This window comes from Corvus hawaiiensis, chromosome 5 (assembly GCF_020740725.1).
Source record: "Corvus hawaiiensis isolate bCorHaw1 chromosome 5, bCorHaw1.pri.cur, whole genome shotgun sequence".
Lineage (NCBI taxonomy): Eukaryota > Metazoa > Chordata > Aves > Passeriformes > Corvidae > Corvus > Corvus hawaiiensis.
The window spans coordinates 74,414,778-74,435,348 of record NC_063217.1 but is presented as its reverse complement, the minus strand read 5'-3'; the positions used below and the strand labels follow the sequence as shown (position 1 = coordinate 74,435,348).

General features: G+C 48.4%; 1 protein-coding gene and 1 long non-coding RNA gene across 5 annotated transcripts in view; one reads left to right on the top strand and one right to left on the bottom strand.

Moving 5' to 3' along the window:
• Positions 1-20,571, top strand: part of SHROOM3 (shroom family member 3) — a 116,539-nt gene that overhangs the window by 66,133 nt on the left and 29,835 nt on the right. The window contains exon 1 of one of the 4 annotated variants that reach the window (XM_048304803.1): positions 19,104-19,140. The exons of the other annotated variants lie outside the window; for them this stretch is intronic. The gene's annotated coding sequence lies outside the window, so the exon portion shown is untranslated. Of the gene's footprint in view, positions 1-19,103; positions 19,141-20,571 lie in introns of those variants that run through there. 4 annotated transcript variants of the gene reach the window in all.
• On the bottom strand, positions 4,377-9,974 carry LOC125326492. Its single transcript, XR_007203833.1, has 2 exons — positions 8,919-9,974; positions 4,377-6,694 (listed from the first exon to the last, which is right to left on the bottom strand). It is a non-coding gene; the product is annotated as an uncharacterized LOC125326492 (long non-coding RNA).

The window sequence follows — 20,571 nt, the reverse complement described above, 5'->3', positions numbered from 1 at the left end:
CGGCACGTTCTGAGACAGGGCTCGGAGATCTTCCTGAGGGATCTCATAGGATAACAAATTCATTTATTTCATCAGCATCTTGACAATGTCTCAGGCTGAGTTCCTTGCTTGGTGGGAGCAGTGTGGTCCAGTGGTTCTGTGTAGCTCCCAGTGCTAAATGATTGGCATTTGAGGTTCCTTTTTTGGCTTTATTGGTTTGCATAGTGGCTACTTGCTAAACAGCATGCGCAAGGAATGGAATTACTCTTCTTACCAACACTTTGGGATAACTACACTTATCCCAAGTGTATTTTAGATCCAAATATATTAAATTTGGGCCAGCCTTAGGCATTTTCTTTCCCAATTGATCAAATAATATTCTTTCTTTCAGGAAACAAATTCCAGTTGCCTTGAGCTCTTGTCACAGAGGCAGAGTCCATGTATGTGAGGGACAGTTCCCAGATTTTGACAGAACTAGACCAGGGTCAGAAGCTTCACACTCCTCATACCTTTTGAAGCATTTTTCTTCATTTTCCGTCACAGCATTCTAAACTTTTATCTCTACTTTTGGGCAGTATTTTCTGTGCTCTGGTGACCCTGCCTTTCTCTCCTGGTTTCCCTGAGCTGTGCCAGTAATTCAGTGTAAACTACCCCTCATTGCAGCAGCAATTCTCAAGTGACAGCACCTCTCATGAGATGTTGAGTTGCTGCCTGGCACACAGGAGTGCAACCAAAACCTCCACTTGTTTCTTAAGCCTTTATCAACCCATTAAAGCAGGAGTGAGCACTGACCTAGAAATGCGGCAGCTGCAGCTCTGGCCATGGCTGAAGGAGCCTCCTGGTGACCTACTTTGTCCCAGCCTGGAGCATCCTGCTGCACAAGGGTGGGTCCTTCCCAGGAAACTCATCAACAAACTCTTCTGGCTGCTGAGGTTCGGGGGAGGCTGCAAATGAAGGGGTTAAGTGGCAGGGACCATAAGGTTCCTTTTTAGGAACCTTTCTGAAGCACTCCTTTTTTATACCCAGCTGTTAGCCTGACCTTATCTCTGTAGTTACACTGGGATACCTTAGACATGCACTTAGGAAGCCCCTGAAGGAATTGCCCAGTGTAACCAGCACACACCAGGTTAGAGAACTCTCTCCTGTAACTTTATTTTGGTTTAATTATGTTTCTCTGCTTTCCCATTTTGGTTTGTGTAGAGCAACAGTGACATCCATTGGCTTATTAAGTGAATCCAAAGTACTGTACACACGCCATGTGTTTACCCAAGGTGGAGGGCCAAACCAGAGTGTGTCTGAGAGATTATAAAATTCTGAGTTCTCGGAATAATTGTTAGCATTGCACAACCAACCCAGGTAGGAAAAAGAGCAAATTTGCTTCAACTTACTCACTCATGATAATGTCTAAAATTTAAGTTCCTACAATAAAAGTCTGTTTTATTTTTAAAATGCATCCTTTCTTGAAGATAAGAGGGCTTAGAAAAAGAATAAAATAAGTAGAGGTTGTGGGGGAGAAACTGACAGCCAGAGGGTTGTAAAAAAACCCAGTGAATGAAAGACGGAAGGTCTGAAATAGTGGATTCAGTGAAAAAAAAAGAAAATAAACAAATCATTCATGTGAGAGGCTGATCTGGAGGATTCTCATTTCATTCCAAAAAACCTGAAAACAGTTCAATTTATTTTTAACCGCGTGAGTGAATCAGTAGATGCTTCCTGCAGGTATTTCATTGAACAGAACCAGCGTCTGCAGTAAATTTTTGACCAGCTGTAGTTACAATCGCACGCCAAGGTCCAATGCCTTGACCTGACAGGGAGTCCCTGTGAGAAGGAGGATTGAACTCTGAGCCCATTGGTCCATTTTTGTTGCCCCATAGCCCAGCACAGCTCTTGGGGGTTGTGTCTGCAGCCAGGTGCAGCTCTTTCTTGTGACTGGGACACCTGGCACTTGCAAGAACAGCACAGGGATTTTCTCTTCCAGCACCACCAGAGACAGAGGAAAAAGGGAATTATACTGATTGACGCCATCTGATTCGGAGTCTGGTTCATGGCTCTTAATTAGAAATGGAATTGTAAGTGCTGTGCAGAGCAATCATAACTGAGGGGAGCTACAGGTGCTCAGCATAAGGTTTTCCATTCCATTCAGCAGCTTTGGAGCAGGCACCATGTCCACAGCAACTAGAGGGATTTCCCCCTTTATTTAGATTTTCATTTCCAGTGGGAGAGCCCAGGAAACATTCCCAGCTGATGCTCAGTACTGGGGAATTTCAGACTGCGCTTTGTGGATATGTGCACAAGAGAGCAGGGGGGAAGTTCATGAAGAAGCTTTGCCTCCTATCCCTCCAGACTCCAACATGCTGGAACTGCTTTCATCGAGTTTATGTGATTTTAGCCCTTAGATTCTCTCTGCTTTATCTTCATATCCCATTGCTTTGGATGGCTCACAGCTTGCAAATGTTTCTTCTGGATATTTCAGACGCTGAAATATCTCAGTCCAGCCAGGAGTCTCCCTTTGGAGACCCTCTTTTCTCCCCGCCTGCCTTGGGGACTCCTCTGTGAAGTTTTGTTGGTGCATTCCTTGCTTTCCCTGTGAAGTGCTTCCATGCCTCTCCATGGCTGCATATCTGCAGCTAATGCCTGTTGCTGTGCTTTCATGGGCTGACAGAAGAGCACATAATTTCTTTCTTTCACCTCTCTTAGTCATTCTCTGGCTGATCTCTCTCTTTCTCTCACAGCTGCTTTGCAGGTCAGCTCCACACAGCATTTGAGTTTGCAGGGGCTGATCTTCCCAAGCCATTACCAAACGCTGGAATTTCCCTGGGTGCTGACTTTTTGGTGCCTGGTGAGCTCATTTTCTCATTCCTGCAGTATGTGGTTTCACGGGGAGTGGCTGGCTGTCGGCTCAAGTTCCTTCGGCTATCCTGTGTATACATTTTCCATGATCAGAGAGGGAGGCCGGCGGATAAAATCCTGCTGTTTGCGGATAACAACGGATAACATTGCTGTGCTAACAGACATTTGCATGGCAGATATGAAAACAGCCCCATTCATACCCTCCCGTGGCAGTGCTGAGTCTTACAACTGCCTTGAAATTTGAGGTGAGCTGTTGCTCGATTGCAGAAGGCACGGGCTTTGCCACGGCTTCCCACGGGTGCACTGGGCTTCCCTACCCCTGGTCAGCCTGCCAGTAGCAGGAGGGTAAGCACAGCCTTCTTGCAAAGCTCCCAGCATCCTGGGGGAAGTTATAGACTGCTCACGGGTGCCTTGTCTGCAGATTTCCAAAGATGGAAGGGAAAATATTGTATTTGCACTCCAGAGCAGGCTTAGCCCTGTTCTTACCCATACAGTAGGGATAATTCAGCAAAACACTACAAACATCTGAATTCCTTTTGGTAAGGAATAAGCCAAAAGGGTGGGCTTCTTTCCAGAGAAAATACTGACATTTCACTGAAAACCAGAATCCCCCCAAAGTGCAGCTGCTTGTCCGGAGACTGCACCGACCAGTTTGTACCTGCGAGGCTGGCGTTCAGTCAGCCTTTCCGGCGAAGACAAACAGGGTTATCTCCTCAAGTGTGCTTGGAGCTGCCATGAAAGGGAGGCTTTCTTCCCCATTTCCGAGAGGAACCAGGGTTGATGCTCTCCTATCACATAGGGACCTTGTTCTGCCTGTTTGTCCCCAGTTAATGACATCCGGTGCTGATTACTGGTGTCACAGTAGCTTCCAGCACTGCCCACTCTGGTACTTGACTTTCCTTATGCTGCTATCCCAGATTGCCAAAATGCAGTAGATTCGAAGCAGGCTTTAATTTGGAAAATTCAGCCTGACCTGGGATCCTGCTGGGAGCTACTCGAAGACTTGCCCAGGTGTCTGAGGGGGCACGATGTGGCCCATTTCTCTGCCCTGCCTGGGTTATGGTGGGGCCAAGTCCCTGCCTTGGGCTTTCGTGGCTCTGCTGTGGCAAATGAGAACAGTTCCCAGTGTTTCCTTGCTCTCACACGCTGGAGCTGTTTGCACATTTAGAGCAAATAATGCTTTATTACTGTTTACATGAAAGGAGGAAGGCAAAATAAATTTAAAATAAGGGGAGCGAGAACATCTTGTGAACCTGCTGTTCTCAGATCTCTCCGATAAGGACAGTTCCAAGTGCGTGAGAAGTTTCCTACTCCAAGATTTATTTACTTCTGAAAGAAAAGCCACCTTCATCTCATTCTTTTATTTTCAATACAGGTTTTAATTTGGTGAGAAAATATCTTCCCCTTAAAGAACCTATTCTGCCTCATTAACTCCTATAAAAAGCACCCCCCCCAAGCTTGAAATGTTAAAAGAAGCATAAATTAAGGCTAAGTTTGTTGTTTGCCGCTTTAATCAACAAACATCCTTAAAAAGGACTCACAAAAGGTTCTGTAAACTAAATTTATTAGTGAGCAGGAAAACAGGCCCTCAGCTGCAGCCTCCTCCCCTTCCCAGCCCCCTGGATTTGGAGGGGGTGGGGTTTTGGAGCAACTAGTTTTGTTTACAGTGTCCTATTCTCTTGGGCAGGTTGTTGTGGTCCCATGGATCTCTGTCAAAGTTTTGTGATGCAGCTGAACTGAAGTGACTTGGGACAGAGTCTGTTAATTAGGTCTTCAAAGCCTTCTCCCTTTTTTCTTCACTGTACAAATGCCCTTTTTTTCTCTTCTTTTCCCTAAATCTTTTTGTCAGTAGCTCAGAAGGAAAGAGGGTTTTTCTCACTGCAAGAGAAAACTGCGGTTCTCGCTGCCTTCCTTTCACCTCTCTGGGATGTTGGAGGAAAAATGGATTTACATCTATTTTCTGCACATTTCCTCTCCTTGAAGTGTTTAAGAAGCCTTCCACAATTTCCTCTTTATGCTGTCATAATGATTTGTTTCTCTCTTAGGAATATCTCCACACACAGAGTGGTGCTCACAGTGACTGCGGTACCAAGAACCAAAGGAAAACTTAGGGACGGAGTCTAGAAAGTTTCAGTGCAGAAGACAGGATAGTTGAATAAAAACATTAGGAATTAACTCCCCTGAGTCGGCACATATGAATATATGATTTCTTTCCAAATTCCCCTTAGAATTCCCCTCGTAATAGTGAATTTCCTTAGAATCCTCTCGCATCCAGACTCAGTTCAATCTTAAACTGATTTTTCATTGGGTTTATTTGGGTGAAGTCTTCATGAGGAAATTTAATAATGGGTTTTATTCATTGCTGCAGGATTTGGACTTCCTCACTTCTTAATTTTTTTCACAGCTATCTTAAGTTCAGTCTGAGATATGCAGTGTAAGAGAGATCCAATAAAAATCCCTTTTGTTCACTGGAAAAAATGGCCTTGACCCATTAGAGAGCGATTTGATACTTATCTGAACACCTCCTCACCTTCCAAGAGTTAATTTGACTTGGAGATGAGCCAAGACAGGGAGTTTCTCTAAACTTCCCCCAGCTTTACAGGCTTGGATTCAAAGAGTCCTGGCTCTGAACAACTCATGGGTTCAGGTTTTCCAAACCAAAAGGCGACTGGGCACGTTTTGGAAAACCGGAGCCTCCCTGGGAGTTCTGTTCCCTCCTGATTGATGGCCCTGGCTCCAGCCCCTCCGTGCTCTCACTCTTCATGGTCTGTGGGTAGGTCAGCACTGCAAACACTCCTCAAAGGAAATCATCCTTCTTCAATGCAGCCCATGGCTTATCTCAAAACCCTATTTCCTCTGTCCATCCCACGCCTTCCCTTCCTCCCCCAGCAGACGTGATGAGGGTCTCGCATTTCACAACAGCTGCCTGAGCAAATGCAGGATGGGCCCCACTGTGCTGCAGCCTGGCATCTGCAATGCCCAGGAAGCCAGGGGCACGAGGAACAGCCACAGGACAGGTTCCTTTGGGGCTGTTTCACATTGTCTTTTCATACATCAAATAAGAGCTTTTTCCCACCTCTATGAACCAGCCGTATCCCAGCCCTGTGTCCAGCAGCTCACATTGCCAGAAATATGAGGCTGGGAAAATGGGGAAGTGTGGCATGAGGGGGAGCACAGGGATCTAGGGACACTCCTCTAGTGCCATCACTGTGGGCATGTGGTGCTCTCCCACCTCATAGCTTTATTTAAACAGGAAGAGGGAAGCTTCCTTGGTTATCCCATGCCCCTGGGAGCACCCTGTTCACTGGGCATGGCAGTACCAGGCATCCAGCTGCCAGGGACCCAGGCAGGTGGAGAACAGGAACACTGGAGGCTTTTTTGTGGTAAGTAGGAAAAAACAAAAGAGAAAAGACTCCTGGATGAATGCCTGAGTCCTTTGGTTCCCCACAGCAGAGACATTCCTGTCATCTCTGGGAATGGATGGGATGTGGCAGTCCTACGGTGTCTTCATCTACTCCCAAAGGCAAACAAAGGCAATGCCCATCACGGTGGTGTGTACACAGGGGTTTTTAGGCTCTCTGTCCTTGCTCCAGCCCAGCTGGCAGGCTCTGGAGCTGATGGCAGCAGTGTGTACCCTGCCTGTTCACTGTGATGTGGGAGCTGAAGTGAAACTACCTGCTTGCTTCTATCCAGGTGGGAAAGGGTAGGGAGACGGGCAAGGGATTCACTGGACCTTCCAGACACCAACTCATATCTGTCTCTGCCATAGTTCACTCTGCTTCCAATGCAACTTGCTGCAGTTGGGAGACACAGGTCGGAATCTGTCTGGGCACTGTAGGGTCCAGCTCTGATTTCTTCAGGTTTTCTGTAAGTCAAAGGATAGACGTTTTCAAAGCAGTGAGAACACCAGCAGGACAGAGGAAAACTTAAAAAGACCCATGATTGTTGAGGGAGATGATATGATTTCTGCTCTTGTGCTTAAATAGGATTAAACTGCCATCGGAAGCAAACACTGAGTAAGAAACCAAGATCTGGCAAAAAATATTAAAAGCAGCCCTCTGAGTCCTCCCCCTGGTTCTTATCCCTTGCAGGATATAATATTTGATACTGGTGTCACAAGGGTCAGCCGGTGGAGGAATCCTGCTTTGTTACAGACATTCTTTCATTTATTTGTATGGAAGGGCTTTTTTTTCCAGAAGAAGCACTGAAGGGCGCAGAGGCTGGTCCTGCTGCAAGAAGTCCTGGAGATAGTTGGGTGGGAGCTGAGCTGTGGCGTGACATACAGGACATGTCATCCAGCGCTGCTCCAACTGAACAGGCAACAAACACTTTTCCGTTGAAGCAGGATCAGGAGGGAAATGCACAAAGGCCAGGGTGTGGCTGGGATGGGTTTAGCTGTGTAGGGCCCGTGAGGCATTCCAGCCAGGACACTGGCTCGAGGTGAGCTGTGGACACTCAGCACCTCCAAGCTGTGGCTGCCATTAGCCAGAGCTCCCCGCAGCACCTGTGCTCGCTGCTCCAGGGCAGCACAGATGGAAGTTGTGCGGAAGGTTTCATTTTGTCAGCAGTATGTGCTTGTTGTGATCCCTCACAGTGATCCCACTTGGATTAGCTGCCTGTCATCTGCCTCAGGGCGAGTCCCTGTGCTATCCTAAGTGCTATCATGCCTCAGTAAATAGTCCAAGGTTATGGGGAGCCTCAGGTTTATGCTATGGGTGGTAATGCTTTTGTTGTTGTTTTTTTTTCACAAAAGGACAAACGTTCATGGGTTTTTATGATCACATCCCAAAACCGGACTTTGTTTCATTGCCTGGTAACATCTGTGACCCTGTTTGCTGCTCGGTATCTTGCCAAATGGCTGGTCAAGATGCAAAGTACACTTAAAGTGTTTAAAATATCAATAAAAACCGTCTGGGATCATTTCACAGAGCAAATTATTGTGGGTCCATCTGGCTCCTAATGGAATAATCCTGAGCAGGTGACACACTGCACATGCTGGTGTGGGAATATACAGCGTTCCATGTAGCTTTCCAGTCAGAGAGGGGAGAAATCATGCCATTGGGAGAGGTGATAGCAAAAGCCATGCCTCCAATGGGTGACATTGGAGCACAGGGGAGCTCTGCTGGCAGCAGCATCACCCTGGCTGGTGGCTACAGACATTGGCTCTTGAGCTGGGTGATGGGTGTGCTCGGCTTGGATCAGAAGGGGCCTCTTGCCGTGAAAGGGGACGGGAAGGCAGGCACCACCCGAGTCACCCTCACTTCCAGCCTGTTTAATCCTGCTTCCCAAACCTGCCCTTCTGTGTCACAAGACAGTCATCTAGAGCTGTTGAAATTATTAACCCATCCTGATGACGCATCCCCTTAGGCACGTGCACGGGAAGAGTGTGTTGTTGTCCCTGGTAGAAATCCAGCCGTGAGAGCTCAAAGCCATCACAAACCAGGTGTGTGACAGCACCCAGGTTTTACACAGACCAAATACTCTCCTTAGGAAGCACAAGTGAAAAAAATACGGGAAATGGCACTTAATCTGCTGAGAGAAGTGCCACCTCGTGATGGGTTTCATCATTAGGACTCAGACATAATGCTCACTGCCTTTGTAACATCACCTCAGGTGTTTTTTCTGCATCTCCCATGCTGGTTTATCACTGTGATTTCTGCAGCTGATGAAGTATTCAACATTTCAGGCTGCTGATTATGAGTTTGCAGATTGGGAGAGAGACATCAGTATGAAAAGTAGCACTGGCTGAGCATAATTTGACCTGATACAGATGCACCCATTCAATATTTTAGTTCAGATCAACAGGAACCATTTTAAACTAAGCCAGAATAAGTTACTTATAAACAGAAATAAAATTATCTATGTAACATGTTGCAATAGCTTAACAGTGGGTGAACAAATGGCTTCAGGGAGGCCAGTGCCTCTTGTGAAGAGCATGTTGGCAGTGGGATTCTTTCCTGCTCAGATTAAGATCTCATCCCTTTTCCTCACTCTGTAAAATACCAGTCTCTTTCTTTATAAAATAGGGATATTTTCGGGTGATGTTTGGATATTCCTGGATAAAAGATCATTATGGGCCAGATACTCACACTGTGAAGAGCAATTTTTCCGGCATCTCCTTCAGTCACGTCTCTGGGTTCATAAGATATTTTCTTCCCATTCCCCCACTTGCCATCTTCCTTCTTCACAGCTCTCTGGTGCTGCCAGCAACTTGCAGAGGAGTTTGAGTTCAGGGATTGTTAAAGGAGCAGGCGCTGTATTCACATCCACACGCAAATCCAAAAAACAGGGGTGAACATGGAGCCACTCCTTGAGAGGAAACAGCCCCCAGATAAAAACCCAGGAGTCTTAAAGGAAGGTACAGAACAGAAAGGGAGAGGCAGGTGTTTGGCATCAAAAGGGCAGGAATGAGGATGGCAAGTGGCAGGGTGGGAAAGCAGAAACTGACTTCATTTCACCTACAAAATGTCACCACTGGGAAGGGGAAAATAAAATCCTGCAGTCTTCAGCCACGAAGACTTCCACACCACCAGGTCTGGCCACTTTAGTTCCTAGGCACAAACCAGCTCAGCTCCATCATAGCACTGTGCTTGTTTCATGCCAGCCAACAGCAGGGCATTAGAAGTACGAATTCTTACTTGAAACTTGAACTCCTTCCCCTGTAATGCAAATCATTGTGCAGCATGAAGGGTTTTCTTTAGTTTTTCACAGCAATACAAGAAATGGAAAGGGTTTATTTATCTTGTCTCTGCCTTTATCTTCCTTTGTGAGACACAACAATTCAGCTTCATGTAGTTTTAAAATTAATTTAATGTATCTCATTTGCCGGTTAAGTGTCCTGTATGAAACGAACCTAGCAGGTGACAGCAGACGCTGTTAAAGCCACCGCAGCAGTAACGTGGCTTTGCTGTGGCCCGTGACCCTCGCTCCCGAGGCAGGACCTCAGCGGGCAGTCGGAAGCACCGAAACGGCCTCTGACTTACGGGAAGGTGCGACTGGACTTCTAGAGGGACAGGGGAAGAATGGCGGGGCTTCGGAGGGAGCCCAGTTCTCTGAGGTCTGCGCCCGGCCGGGAGCTCAGGCAGTTCGCAATGCTGGTGCGGGGATGGAGATGCGGTGGCCGGGCTGTGGCGGGATGGAGGAGCTTGCAGGGGGCTCCGGGCTGCAGCCGCCGTGCCGGGGGGGCTCCCCCGGTGCGGGGCGGTGCTGGGGGCGGGCTGCCCGTCTCGGCACCTGCCGGGGGCGGCCGGAGGCGCCCTCGCCCGGCGCGGCTGTGAGCGCGGAGCCGTCCGCGCCCCGGGGCACGGTGAGTGCGGCCGCTGCGGGAGGACCGCGCTGCGGCGGGCCGGGAGCGGGGAAAACTCGGGCAGCGGGGGGATGCGCGGGAAGCGGGAATGCGCGGAGAACGGGGATGTGCGGGAGCGAGGGATGCACGGGGAGCGGGGCTGCGCGCGGAACGGAGATGCGCGGGGAGTGGGGTGCTGGAGGCGGCGGGGCGGACGAGACCCGGCGTGCGGGGGCTGCCCGGGGTGCGGGGCAGGCGCGCTCCTTCTCCAGGGGCAGGGCAGGGCGAGCTAACAAAAGGCGGCGGCCCCGCAGCCCGGCCGGCACCGGCGGAGTCTCCCGGAGAAGGGCGCCCGCCCCCTCCCCTTCCAGCTGCTGTTTTCTTGTTCGGTGTTTTCGGAGCCTCTGGATGCTGGGAAGAAGCAGTCGGGGAGGGAAGGGGTGTAGGATCAGACCCCGCCGCGCCGCGCTTCCCCGGTCCGTATGTGAAACTCGTTGCTCGGAGGGGTTCTCCAGGTGGGAGTTAAACGCCGTCCTTGTGCTGTGATTGCACGGACACGTCCTGGACTGCATCATCCCATTGTCCGGGCTGCAGCTGGGCAAGAGCTGCGGGGCTTGAAGGTCCCTTTAATGCTCTTTCTCTAGGGGCAATTGCTCCACATCAGAGCAGCGGGAGGTTTCGTGTGCGCTCTCACTGTGTTACATGTTTTAGTAAGCAGTGTAGGGTTCCTGCAGGCAGTTCTGCTGGCAGGCACCTTGCAACGAGATACTGGGACAGAAGCTGAGAAGTTTTATCACCTGGTTGGAATGACCCACAGACTCTTTTAAATGGCTAAGAAGAGAATGATATTCAAATGTAACATTATCAGCCAGCATTTTTCTTTGTAAATTTGGGAGGAACGTGACCCACAGACCTCATTTGCCTTCATTCCAACTTTCTCCCCTACTTCTTCTGCCCACGAGGTCTCCAGAGGTCTGCTTTTCTCATTCCCAGCTGTAATGCGTTTTAAACTCTGATCTCTGTATGTTCTTCTGCCTAAAAAAACCAGCCTTAAATTTAAGTGACATTAGGTGCCACCAGCAGCACCCATTGAAACACGTGCATTTCTCATCCCCAGCCTGAGCCCTCTTCAGCCCTGTCAGCAGTGGGGTGAAGCTCAGCAGCCCGCTGTGTTTCCTCAGCCGTGGGGGCCTGACTCTGGTACTGCAAGGTGGAGTCCAGAGCTTCCTTGACGCCAGCAGAAACGACAGTAGGGAAAAATCAATGCCCTAAAACTCCTTTGACTAAGAGGGGTGAAGTCCAGGCCAGCCTACAACTGGGAGAGGGAGGGGTGCTCTGCAGGTCCATAATATGGGGATTTAGAGGATTGAGAGCTTGTTGGCCCATATTAATGGTGCTTGGCACCTCTGTTTCTTAAATCAAAGAGGGAAGTTCAGTTCAACTGAAATCAGGATTACTGTAATTTTTAAGGGAAAGTTCATTTAATAATCACAGAAGCTTATCTTCCAGAGGTCAGCAGGCCAGAAGTTTAACTATAAAACATTGCTCAAAAGGCAATAAGGACATACAAGACCAGCTGCAGCCTACTTGGCATTGCTCTGCAGAGAGGGCTGCTGCCGTGGCACGTGGGAGCCCTGCCTCTGGGAGACGGGCAAGCTGTGGTCCTGCAGCAGCCAGGGGCCTCCACAAGTGCCCCTGTGTTCAGTAGGCCTGAAGAGATTTTTTATGAGAATAAAAGCAGGGTAATGTAGAGCCCTTCTCCCTCTATAGGGTATCCTAGCTCTTGGCAGCAATGGGAGAAAAGCTGGGCTCTAGCAGGAGGATGCAGCTGGCATCAGTGAGCAGATGGACTCAGGAAGGCTGCTGAGGGAACAGCAGCGATGGGGAAAACATCCTTCCTGCATTTGTTTAGCCAGGGTGGACCCTGCTTTAATGGTCAGCCCTCTGGGTGAGCAGTCGTCTTTCACATGGTGTTTGCGGAGCAGCTGGCATGGTGGGACCTGGTCCATCCCATCCCCGGGCTTCTTCACCCCAGCAGCAGTGTAAGTAAATAAATCAGGAGGATATGACATCAAACAGGGTGTTTTATAATGCCCTGTGTGATTCCCACTTGGCTAACATTTGTTCAGGCCTGGAGTGACTGTGGCTGGCGCTGGCAAGCTGCTGGACTTTATTGGATGTGGGAGTAGAGAATGGCTCATGGTCAGCAGGATCAGGCTACTGTAGCCACACTACTCAGAGAGTATCAGTCACTGGGAAAGAAAACCTGTGTGTTTGAAACCATGATTTAGGGGATTGTTCCCAAGTTTAACTGGAATGAAAAGCTTGGCTACCCTTGGTGTGCTGCATTGCTGCATGCTTGCCTGTGTTCAGATGAGAGCCACTTCTCTAATCCTTTACATTCAAGTTGCACCAGGGCTCGAATTAGTGGCAATGTCCTTTGGGTTTAAAGAAGCATGAGGAATTTCCGTCTTCAGTTGTTCACGAGAGAAGGGGATTGGGTGGGTTTTTGATGTAGCAGTAACTGCTGTATTGGCTCAGTTCTAGAGGTTGGGATCAGAAGGGTAAATTTATGCCTTTGAAAGAGGAATCTGATGGAAATGAAACCAGCCCACTTCACCCTGATTAGATTTCATCATGTTGCGCCTTCAAAATGCCTTCAGCATCCTGGGCAGAGATTTGAGAAACATCCAAAAGTTAAAAGGACATGGTTCCCATGGATTATCAGCATGTCTTTTATTTTAAAAAAAAATCTCATCTTTACTATTCTTTCAGCAACTCAAAATGGTGTTGAAGAAAAGTATTCAGGGAGACAATAAAAATAGCCAGGCCAAGTGCTCTCCAGCGGTGACCTGATCCTGTCTCGTGTGCTGTGGAGGGTACAGATTCCTTTGCAGTTACAAACGGGCTCCGGGCTGGAGACAGACTCCATTTCAGCCTAATTTAAGCAAAGTACGTGATGATAACTGCTGGCCAGTACAGTTATAGTGGGGACAGGGCCCCTGTGCACAATGGCTGCATCCTCGTCACACTATGGCAGCTTAAATTTCCCTGCACAGATGGGAGCAAATATGTGCTATAGTAAGGCATAACTCTAAAAACTCAGCTACAGCCCTGATGGAAATACCAAGCCTGGAGTGTGTTTGTCTTAAGACCGTGTTTTCCCATGTAGGCTAGGGAGAAGTCAATGGCCTATACCACCCCCCAGGGGCAGGAATGATCTGCAGGGAGAAGCTGGGATATTTGGAGTGACTCTTGCAGCCAAGGAGTTTGCCTTATGAAATCATGGTTTGATTTGTTTGTCTTCCTGTGCAGACATTGTTTGCCTGGGAGCCCCCTTACTCCATGCTGGCTAGAGTGCTTAGTTTCCCTGCAGGCCACACCTCGGGACGGATCTGCTCTGTGTTGGGAAGGGAGTGGTTAAGCCACACCAGAGAGAGGTGTGTGTTGAGAGGTGGATTGAAAGGAAAAGGTTTTATGGGGCCCGATGGCTCTGTTGTGAAGGATGCCAAACCTCCAGGCTGGAAGCTGGGGGCTATCACTGTCGAAGCAAAAAGGGAGCTTAGTTTCTAAGTGGCTCCTGAGTTTACTACCTTGTTTCTGTCAAGGGGTTTGCAGGGGTGATGCTGATTAATGTGATGTCCTTTCCCCAAGTCTGTCTATTCCCTTCCTCTTCCATCTCACCAGGCACAGTCTGGCAGTGTTCATTAGGCCACTTGTCCCTGATCTGTGAGGAATAAATATTGACACTGATGGCTGCTTAATAGGATTTGGGTTTGCTGCTTTCTCTCCGAACGGGTTTGGCACTTGTGATTCAATTTGTGTTTGGAACTGGCTCCACCAAGGCTTCTTTTTGGGAAGGGTGTTGATAATGACAATGGCACAGCGTGTTCTGTGTATGAGGAGAGGCTGGGAGGGGGGTTATATATTGCTCCCCTTTTTCCTGTTGACATGCAGAGATTTCCAGGCTGTGACTCCAAATCACTGCATGTCCCTAGCGAGGGTGTGGCTTCCTTTGAGAGAGTGCTGCTGTTCCCACTGGGGAAGAAGAGTTTTTGATGTCTTGTTAACCTGTAACTGCTGTGAAGGCCTCAGGTCAGACTTGGCACTGCTGTGGGTACTCCTCTCCTCCGTGCTTCCTTAATGTGCTTGGGGGCGGCCGCTCCAAGGAAGTGCAGCTCACGCTGTTTCAGAGTGTTTTGGGTGGATTTTTAAGATGTGTCTGATGTGACGAAAGTCCCATTAAAAGGCGACAGGCATTTAGGCTAAGTGGGGTTTTCTGGGTTTCCCAAGAACTGTGAAAGGTTTCACATCTACAGCACAGAACCTTCATGTTCCTGGAAACCCAGGAGGATCTGAGACTTCTCCCTGGAAGTCAAAGCCATATGCTAACCTGTAGTGGAATTTCTCTTGACTCTTCCTGGGGTGCTTCACCTTAGTGGTACTGGAGGGCAGCATCACTGGGGAAGCCCCTGACCTCATCCAGGTGAGCTTCCCGCAGCCTCTGCAGGTGCTAATCCAGCTCTGCAGTGCTTGCAAAGAACATCTCGAGACCCACCTTCAGATCTTGCTTCAAGCGCAAGGAATGACTTGGGTCTAGGCTCAGGATCATCAGACCAAAACACAGTAGACAGGGTGATGGGGAAGAGCTTTCCTGCTGGCAGGGTGCATGGAAGAGATCCCACACGCAGGGCTGTGTACAGGAAAGATGCTTGTGGTATCTCCTCAGTGTAGACAACTCCTAATGCTCCTAAAATGGCTCCCTGCTGGGGGGGCGGAGTGGAGTCAGGAAGGCTAATTGTGCTTTTGGGGTGGTTTGTGTGAGAGCAATGGGATGCACTGAGGTGTAGGACCAGGCAAGAGGGGCCAAGGGTTTCTCTCTCATCTCATGTTCCTTGTCATGGTTGCAGCCCTCATCTTTTTCCAAGCTCATCTCTGCCAGACTGGCAGATGCTAAAAATATTTTGAGTGACAAACAGATATTTATTATCTCAGCAGCCAGCATTTCTGTCACTTGCCTTGGGCTCTCTCATTCAGCTGGCCAAGTCCTCATCTCCTTACTCAATCTATCCTCATTTCTTAGTTGGGCAAATCTCCTGCTGAAATCCCCAGGAAGTGAATGGAATGCTGTGTTGAGTAAGGTGTTCAGGAATTTGTCCAGGAAGAGGTTGGCATGCGGGATGGAGAAGCAGCTCATAAGGAGTAGCTCATATTCTGGGGATTAGGCATTGCAACACCTGTAAAGGTGATTTAGACCTTTACACTCCACCCCTCAAGTTACTGCAATTAAAATCTGGAATACCAGGAAGCACTGCAAATAATCAGGTTAGAGAGAGCTGAGAGACAATTCAGCTGCAGACTTGAGTTCTTGGTGCTCACTGTGCCTGTGACAAATGTGAGTATGAGGCTTTCTTCTGCCTGCTCTGAAGAGATGCTCAGATTGTCACTCCTTTAGTACAAATCACCGAGACCAGTTTTTCAAAACGCAGTTGAGTCACTGTTGCAGCACTTTGGTAACATCCACATTTCCGTAGGAGAGCTGCTGGGCTAAAATTTCAGGGTGTGTTCCTTAAAGTGCAGGGTGTCACCAGTGCAGGCAAGGAAGAGAGATCCAGCTGTGCTGGCGGAAGAGGTTAATGCCCCACTTGCTCATAGTGTCAGAAACCTCATCCATCCGCCACTGGAACAGCTCCTGTAAGCACTCCCTTAATCTTTAGCTTTAAACCATTTAAATTGTTGGTCTGAACTGACCTCATTTGGTTTGTATGGAACATATTAGGAGCTGCACCAGCAGATCCAGCCTGGTCCCAGCTCCACGCTGCTGGTGGAAAAGTTTCCAAGTGAGGACTGGGCTTGCCTTTCAGGTCTCAGGTCTGCACCCTGTGGCCAGGTCCCAGGTAGGATATGTCTTGCCTGACATTCAGACCCACCCCCTCCCAGAATGGCCCTTTTGTAGCTGGAAAACATTGCTGATCTGAAGGGTGAGTGTAAAAAGAGTAATTGTGGGGAAATATCTTCTGCTTGTTGCATCTCTTGCTGTGAACATAACTATTGTTTCAGCATGGAGGGTTTGCAGGCTTTTCCTATGGAATTGTTTCAATTCTCAAATCCTAAAATGGAAACTAATCTTTATATTATATGAGCATGGCTTTTCCTTCCTCCTTGTGGCTGCTTTTCTTTGTAGGAGCTGCAGTTACATTTTTCATTTCATTTACACTTGTCCTTTACAGCCATCTTCTGCTTTGGTGTGTGTAATGTAAGAGAAGTTAAATGTTATCATTTATACAGAAGGACTCTAGATCCACATGATTCAGTGTGGGGATACCCCAGAAGCTGTCAGGATGCTGATTTACCTGTGTGTGGTGTCCCTGGTCCTTCCAGAGACAGGTGTGTTAAGGATCCTCCTCCTTAGGGGGCATGAGCGCTGCCATGCATCATCTTCATCTGATGCACCACAGAGAGAGCTGATCCCAGTCTTTTATGGCCAGGTCTGAAGGATTGTCCCTCACAGCCTCCTCGTCCTGAACAGCCCATGAGGAGAGGGGATGCTCTGATTCCCCAAGCTGATCCCGTATTGTCCCCAAAGGCGTCTCTGAAAAACCTCAAGAGACGCTCGGTAATGGTCAAGAGCAAGTCTATAGGATAGTCCTGTTAGTCGTGGGGTAGAAAAGAATGAAAACATCATTTCTCTGTGTTTTTACTCCTGTCTTGACACAATAAGTAGGTAGATCTGTTTTCTGAGGGGGTTAAAGCTCTCTGAGCACAAGTTGCAGGAAAGCATTTCACTTGCAGGTAGAATTGGGGTGCAGGATGGATGACATGCCACTTTTTTTGACAGACCAGGACAGTTGTCACCTCTCAATTGTCTCCTCCTGAGAAGGTGAGATCTTCCCTGAGCAGGCAAAGTGCTGCTCAAGTCAGTACTGATTTAGAGCCCTTTGCTTCCATTGAACTTCATCCTGAATTAGAACTTTTGAGAATTAAGCCACAGCCCTAGAAAGATTTGGGCCAGAGCTGCAGGGAGCACACTTTGGGAACAGTCTCTCTGGGTGGTACTGGGGCACAAACCGCAAGCTGTGATAGAGTATAATCGTAAACCTCTATTACAAAAAGCCAGGAATTCACTAGGGATAAAAGCTAAAGCCTGAGCCCTACAGGTTCTTCCTTCCAGCCAGGATCCAGGTCGTTTTGGCAGAGCCACGCAGGGAACTGTGCGCTCCGACGCCGGCTGGGCAGCACAAGAAAGGACTGTGGGCTGCAGGGCTGCGTGCCCAGCTGCCTCCGAGGGCCAACTGCTCATGCAAAGCAGGGAAGGCCCCCAATTCAGAAAGCGTGGATTTAGGGTGCCTTTAAAAGGGTGGCAGTCTCCGGGTCGAGGTCTGGGTGCAGTGGAATGCCTATTGTCAAAGCTAAAGACCAAAGGGAACGCTGCATATTGTGGGCCCAAATGCAGCTGGCACGAACCAAAAATGTGCATGTGAGTGCCTTTCTAAGTACCCAGTAATCCTCCAGGGCAAAACGGGGATTAGGGCTCTCTCCCAGACAAAGAGGCAGTTCATTTTCTCAAAGATCCCTTGGCCAATGAAGTGAGGAACCCAAATGAATGCCAGGGCTCCTTTCAGCTCTCTGCTTGCAAACAGGTACGGCGCCAGAGCAGCTGGTTTGTGTGGGGCTGTGCAAACACAGCGCGGCCAGATTGTGGGATTGAGGTCAGGTCAACTAAAACCCATCCAATCCCAGAGAAAAGGGGAAGCCAGAAAAATGCTGGACAAGTAGGACTAGACAGTGTTGCACAGGGTAAACGTGGTGTCCTTTCTCCAGATTGTTTCGCAGTGGACCTGAAGGTCAGCACTCATTGAGGTTGTTTAAGTTGGAGTTGCCTGAGTGAAGAGCCCTCCGAGAAGGAAAGCTGTGAGTCTGGATTAATTCCAGGTGACTTCTCAGCCTCTCTTGGTTTGCCCTGAAATTCTGCGTGCTCGGAATCTCCATGTAGGAGCCGTTAGACTGAAAGCGATGGGTGCCTGAATGGGGGATGTATCCATCTAAAATTCGCCATCCTGTGATGTCTTTAATTTGCCTTCAAGCAATGGCCTGTGCAGGTAGAAAAGCACAAGCCCCCTCTGCACCGTTCCTGGAAACGTTCTTCTTTTCCCTTTTGGTGATTGGCTTATGGCACAAAGATCAGCTCTAGTAATCCTGTCTTAACCAGGTATCAGGGTGGATGTGCCTGTGATGTGTACAGAAAATGTGCATTAAGTAGTCCTGTTTCTTAGAAGCAGCAGCCAGCAGCACTGTAAATGGGTTAGGGTTGCGTGGGTTTTTTTTCCCCCTGAGCTTTACTGACCCATCTGAATCCCAGACATGGATATTAATGTTTCTACTTGAGACTTGGATCTTGCTGCAGATCTCTGGAAAGAATGTTTAATTCAGTTGCAAGATTCATGTGCTCAACAGAGCCTTATTGAGATTTCAAACTCTGTCTTGCTCTGCTTAGGATGAAAATGTGCTTCCTGTTGTGTTTTGGATCCATGAACCAGCCTTGAATTCCTCATGTGCCTTATTTAGACTGTGGAATTAAACCTGGCTGTTTCTCATCTCAGGTGAATGTCCTGAGTCACAAGCAAGAGATTTTACCCAGGGACTGAGACTTTCTCCAGCAAATGTTTTAGAGATTATTAGCGTGAGAGGTTTCAGTGCAATTTACAAATGTTTTTTCATGAAAAAGTTGTTTTGCCCACGTGTTTCCAGCTGGTCTTGGCTCTTGGTGTAGCTTGGGGGTCCCGTGAGCACAGAGTAACAAACCTGTGCAGACCTTGCTGCTACCAGGAGAGCACCTGGGCCTTTGTGCTCTGACACACAGGGCACTTCCAATGCAGCTAAAGGAGATTCTGGGAGCGTGACAGAGATGTGGATTACGGGCTATTTCTGGACCAGCCACAGGAGGTAACAAAATAAGAAATACGTAAGCAATCCAGTCTTTTCAGGCGGAGCAGGAGGATCTGCCAAGCAGGATGGCCACGGGCAAGGTCGGTGCCTGGGATGAGTGTGATCTCTCTCTCCCTCTGCATCCCTCTCCCTGACAGCATGGAGGAGACAGGAGGGCTTGCTGTTTGCCAGGAGATGGGGGACTGCCGTGGAGGTGGCGTTTGCATTCCCAAGGAGATGTAATTCCGGCGCATCGGCTGCTGAGAGCTTGCCTGCAGGATGAGGATAGCCAGAGGTGAAGCTGCCCAGCTCTCCTTATGTCACTGGGCTGAGCTGGGGATCTCAGGCTGCCCTGTGACATTGTGTAACGTGGGGTGCTATGAGGATAAACCAGCAGCTTTAACTCCTCTGGGTCCTTCCTGCCTGTCAGAGCCCAGTTCGGCTTTGTTGCTGCTTCTCCATATTTTTGTGTCTGTGATGTGCTGTTGGCTGTTTCTGTAGCGGAGGGGGGTTTCCTCTTAGGTTCTGATTCAATACAAAGGGAAGAATATCAGGAAATGCCTACAAATAGCTGTAGAAATTGGAAGAAGAGTTTCTTGCTTTAATCTCGGTTTCAGAAGCATCATTGTGTGAGCACCTATTTTTCTAGGATAGCTTTTAATTCTGACAGTGGTTACAAATACTCCTGTTGATCCCAAATTATTTTAAAATGAGAATTTAATCTCCATCCTCTCTGCTAGAACAACACTGGACTTAGAGGTAACAAGATATTAAAAATTACTAAACCCGTTAACATTTGGGGATTGGATCCTCTGGGACTTAGGTCATCTATTATCATGGCAGCAAACCAGGTATCAGTTTAAACTCAGTTATCATGGCTTCAAGAGGTGGGTCCATTAAAAAATAACTGTTCTGAAAAATAAATTTTTTAGAAGTTAGTTTTTAGACATAGTTCCAGGTGCTGTTTATGGCTGATCTCAGGCATATCCTAGACTCATCCCTGGAAGCTAAGCAAAGAAGCAGAGTACAGCATGGTAGTGCAGCCAGAAGAACTGTAAGGCTGTTGTGCTGGAAAAGAAATGCTATGAGCAGACAAAACTTCCGAAGCTGGGTTTGTGCCTCTTCTCTGTGCAAAATCTGTCTCCTCTTTGGGAATTACAGCCAGGCAGCTGAGCTTGCACTGCATCATTTCCTCAGTGAGAGCAGTGATTTCTGCTGCTGCCATTGCTCAGGGAACTATTGTTATGAAACATGGAGTTTCATTAATTAAGAATATGATCTCTGCAGACTCCGATAATTGCTGGGAGAGCTGCTGGGCAGAGACACCCACCCACACTTTCTGTCCAGGCTGGCTTTAGAAAACCAATCTGTGTTGGAATGTGACGGTTGTAAATAAGGATAAGGAAGACTAAAGAAAGTGAGGAAGAAGAGACAGGAGCCCAAAAGGTTAAGATAAGTGCTGTGAAACGTTCCAAGTAAGCAGGTAACGGGAGGTCAGCACGGGAGGCAGATAAAGTGGCCAGAGGAGCTCA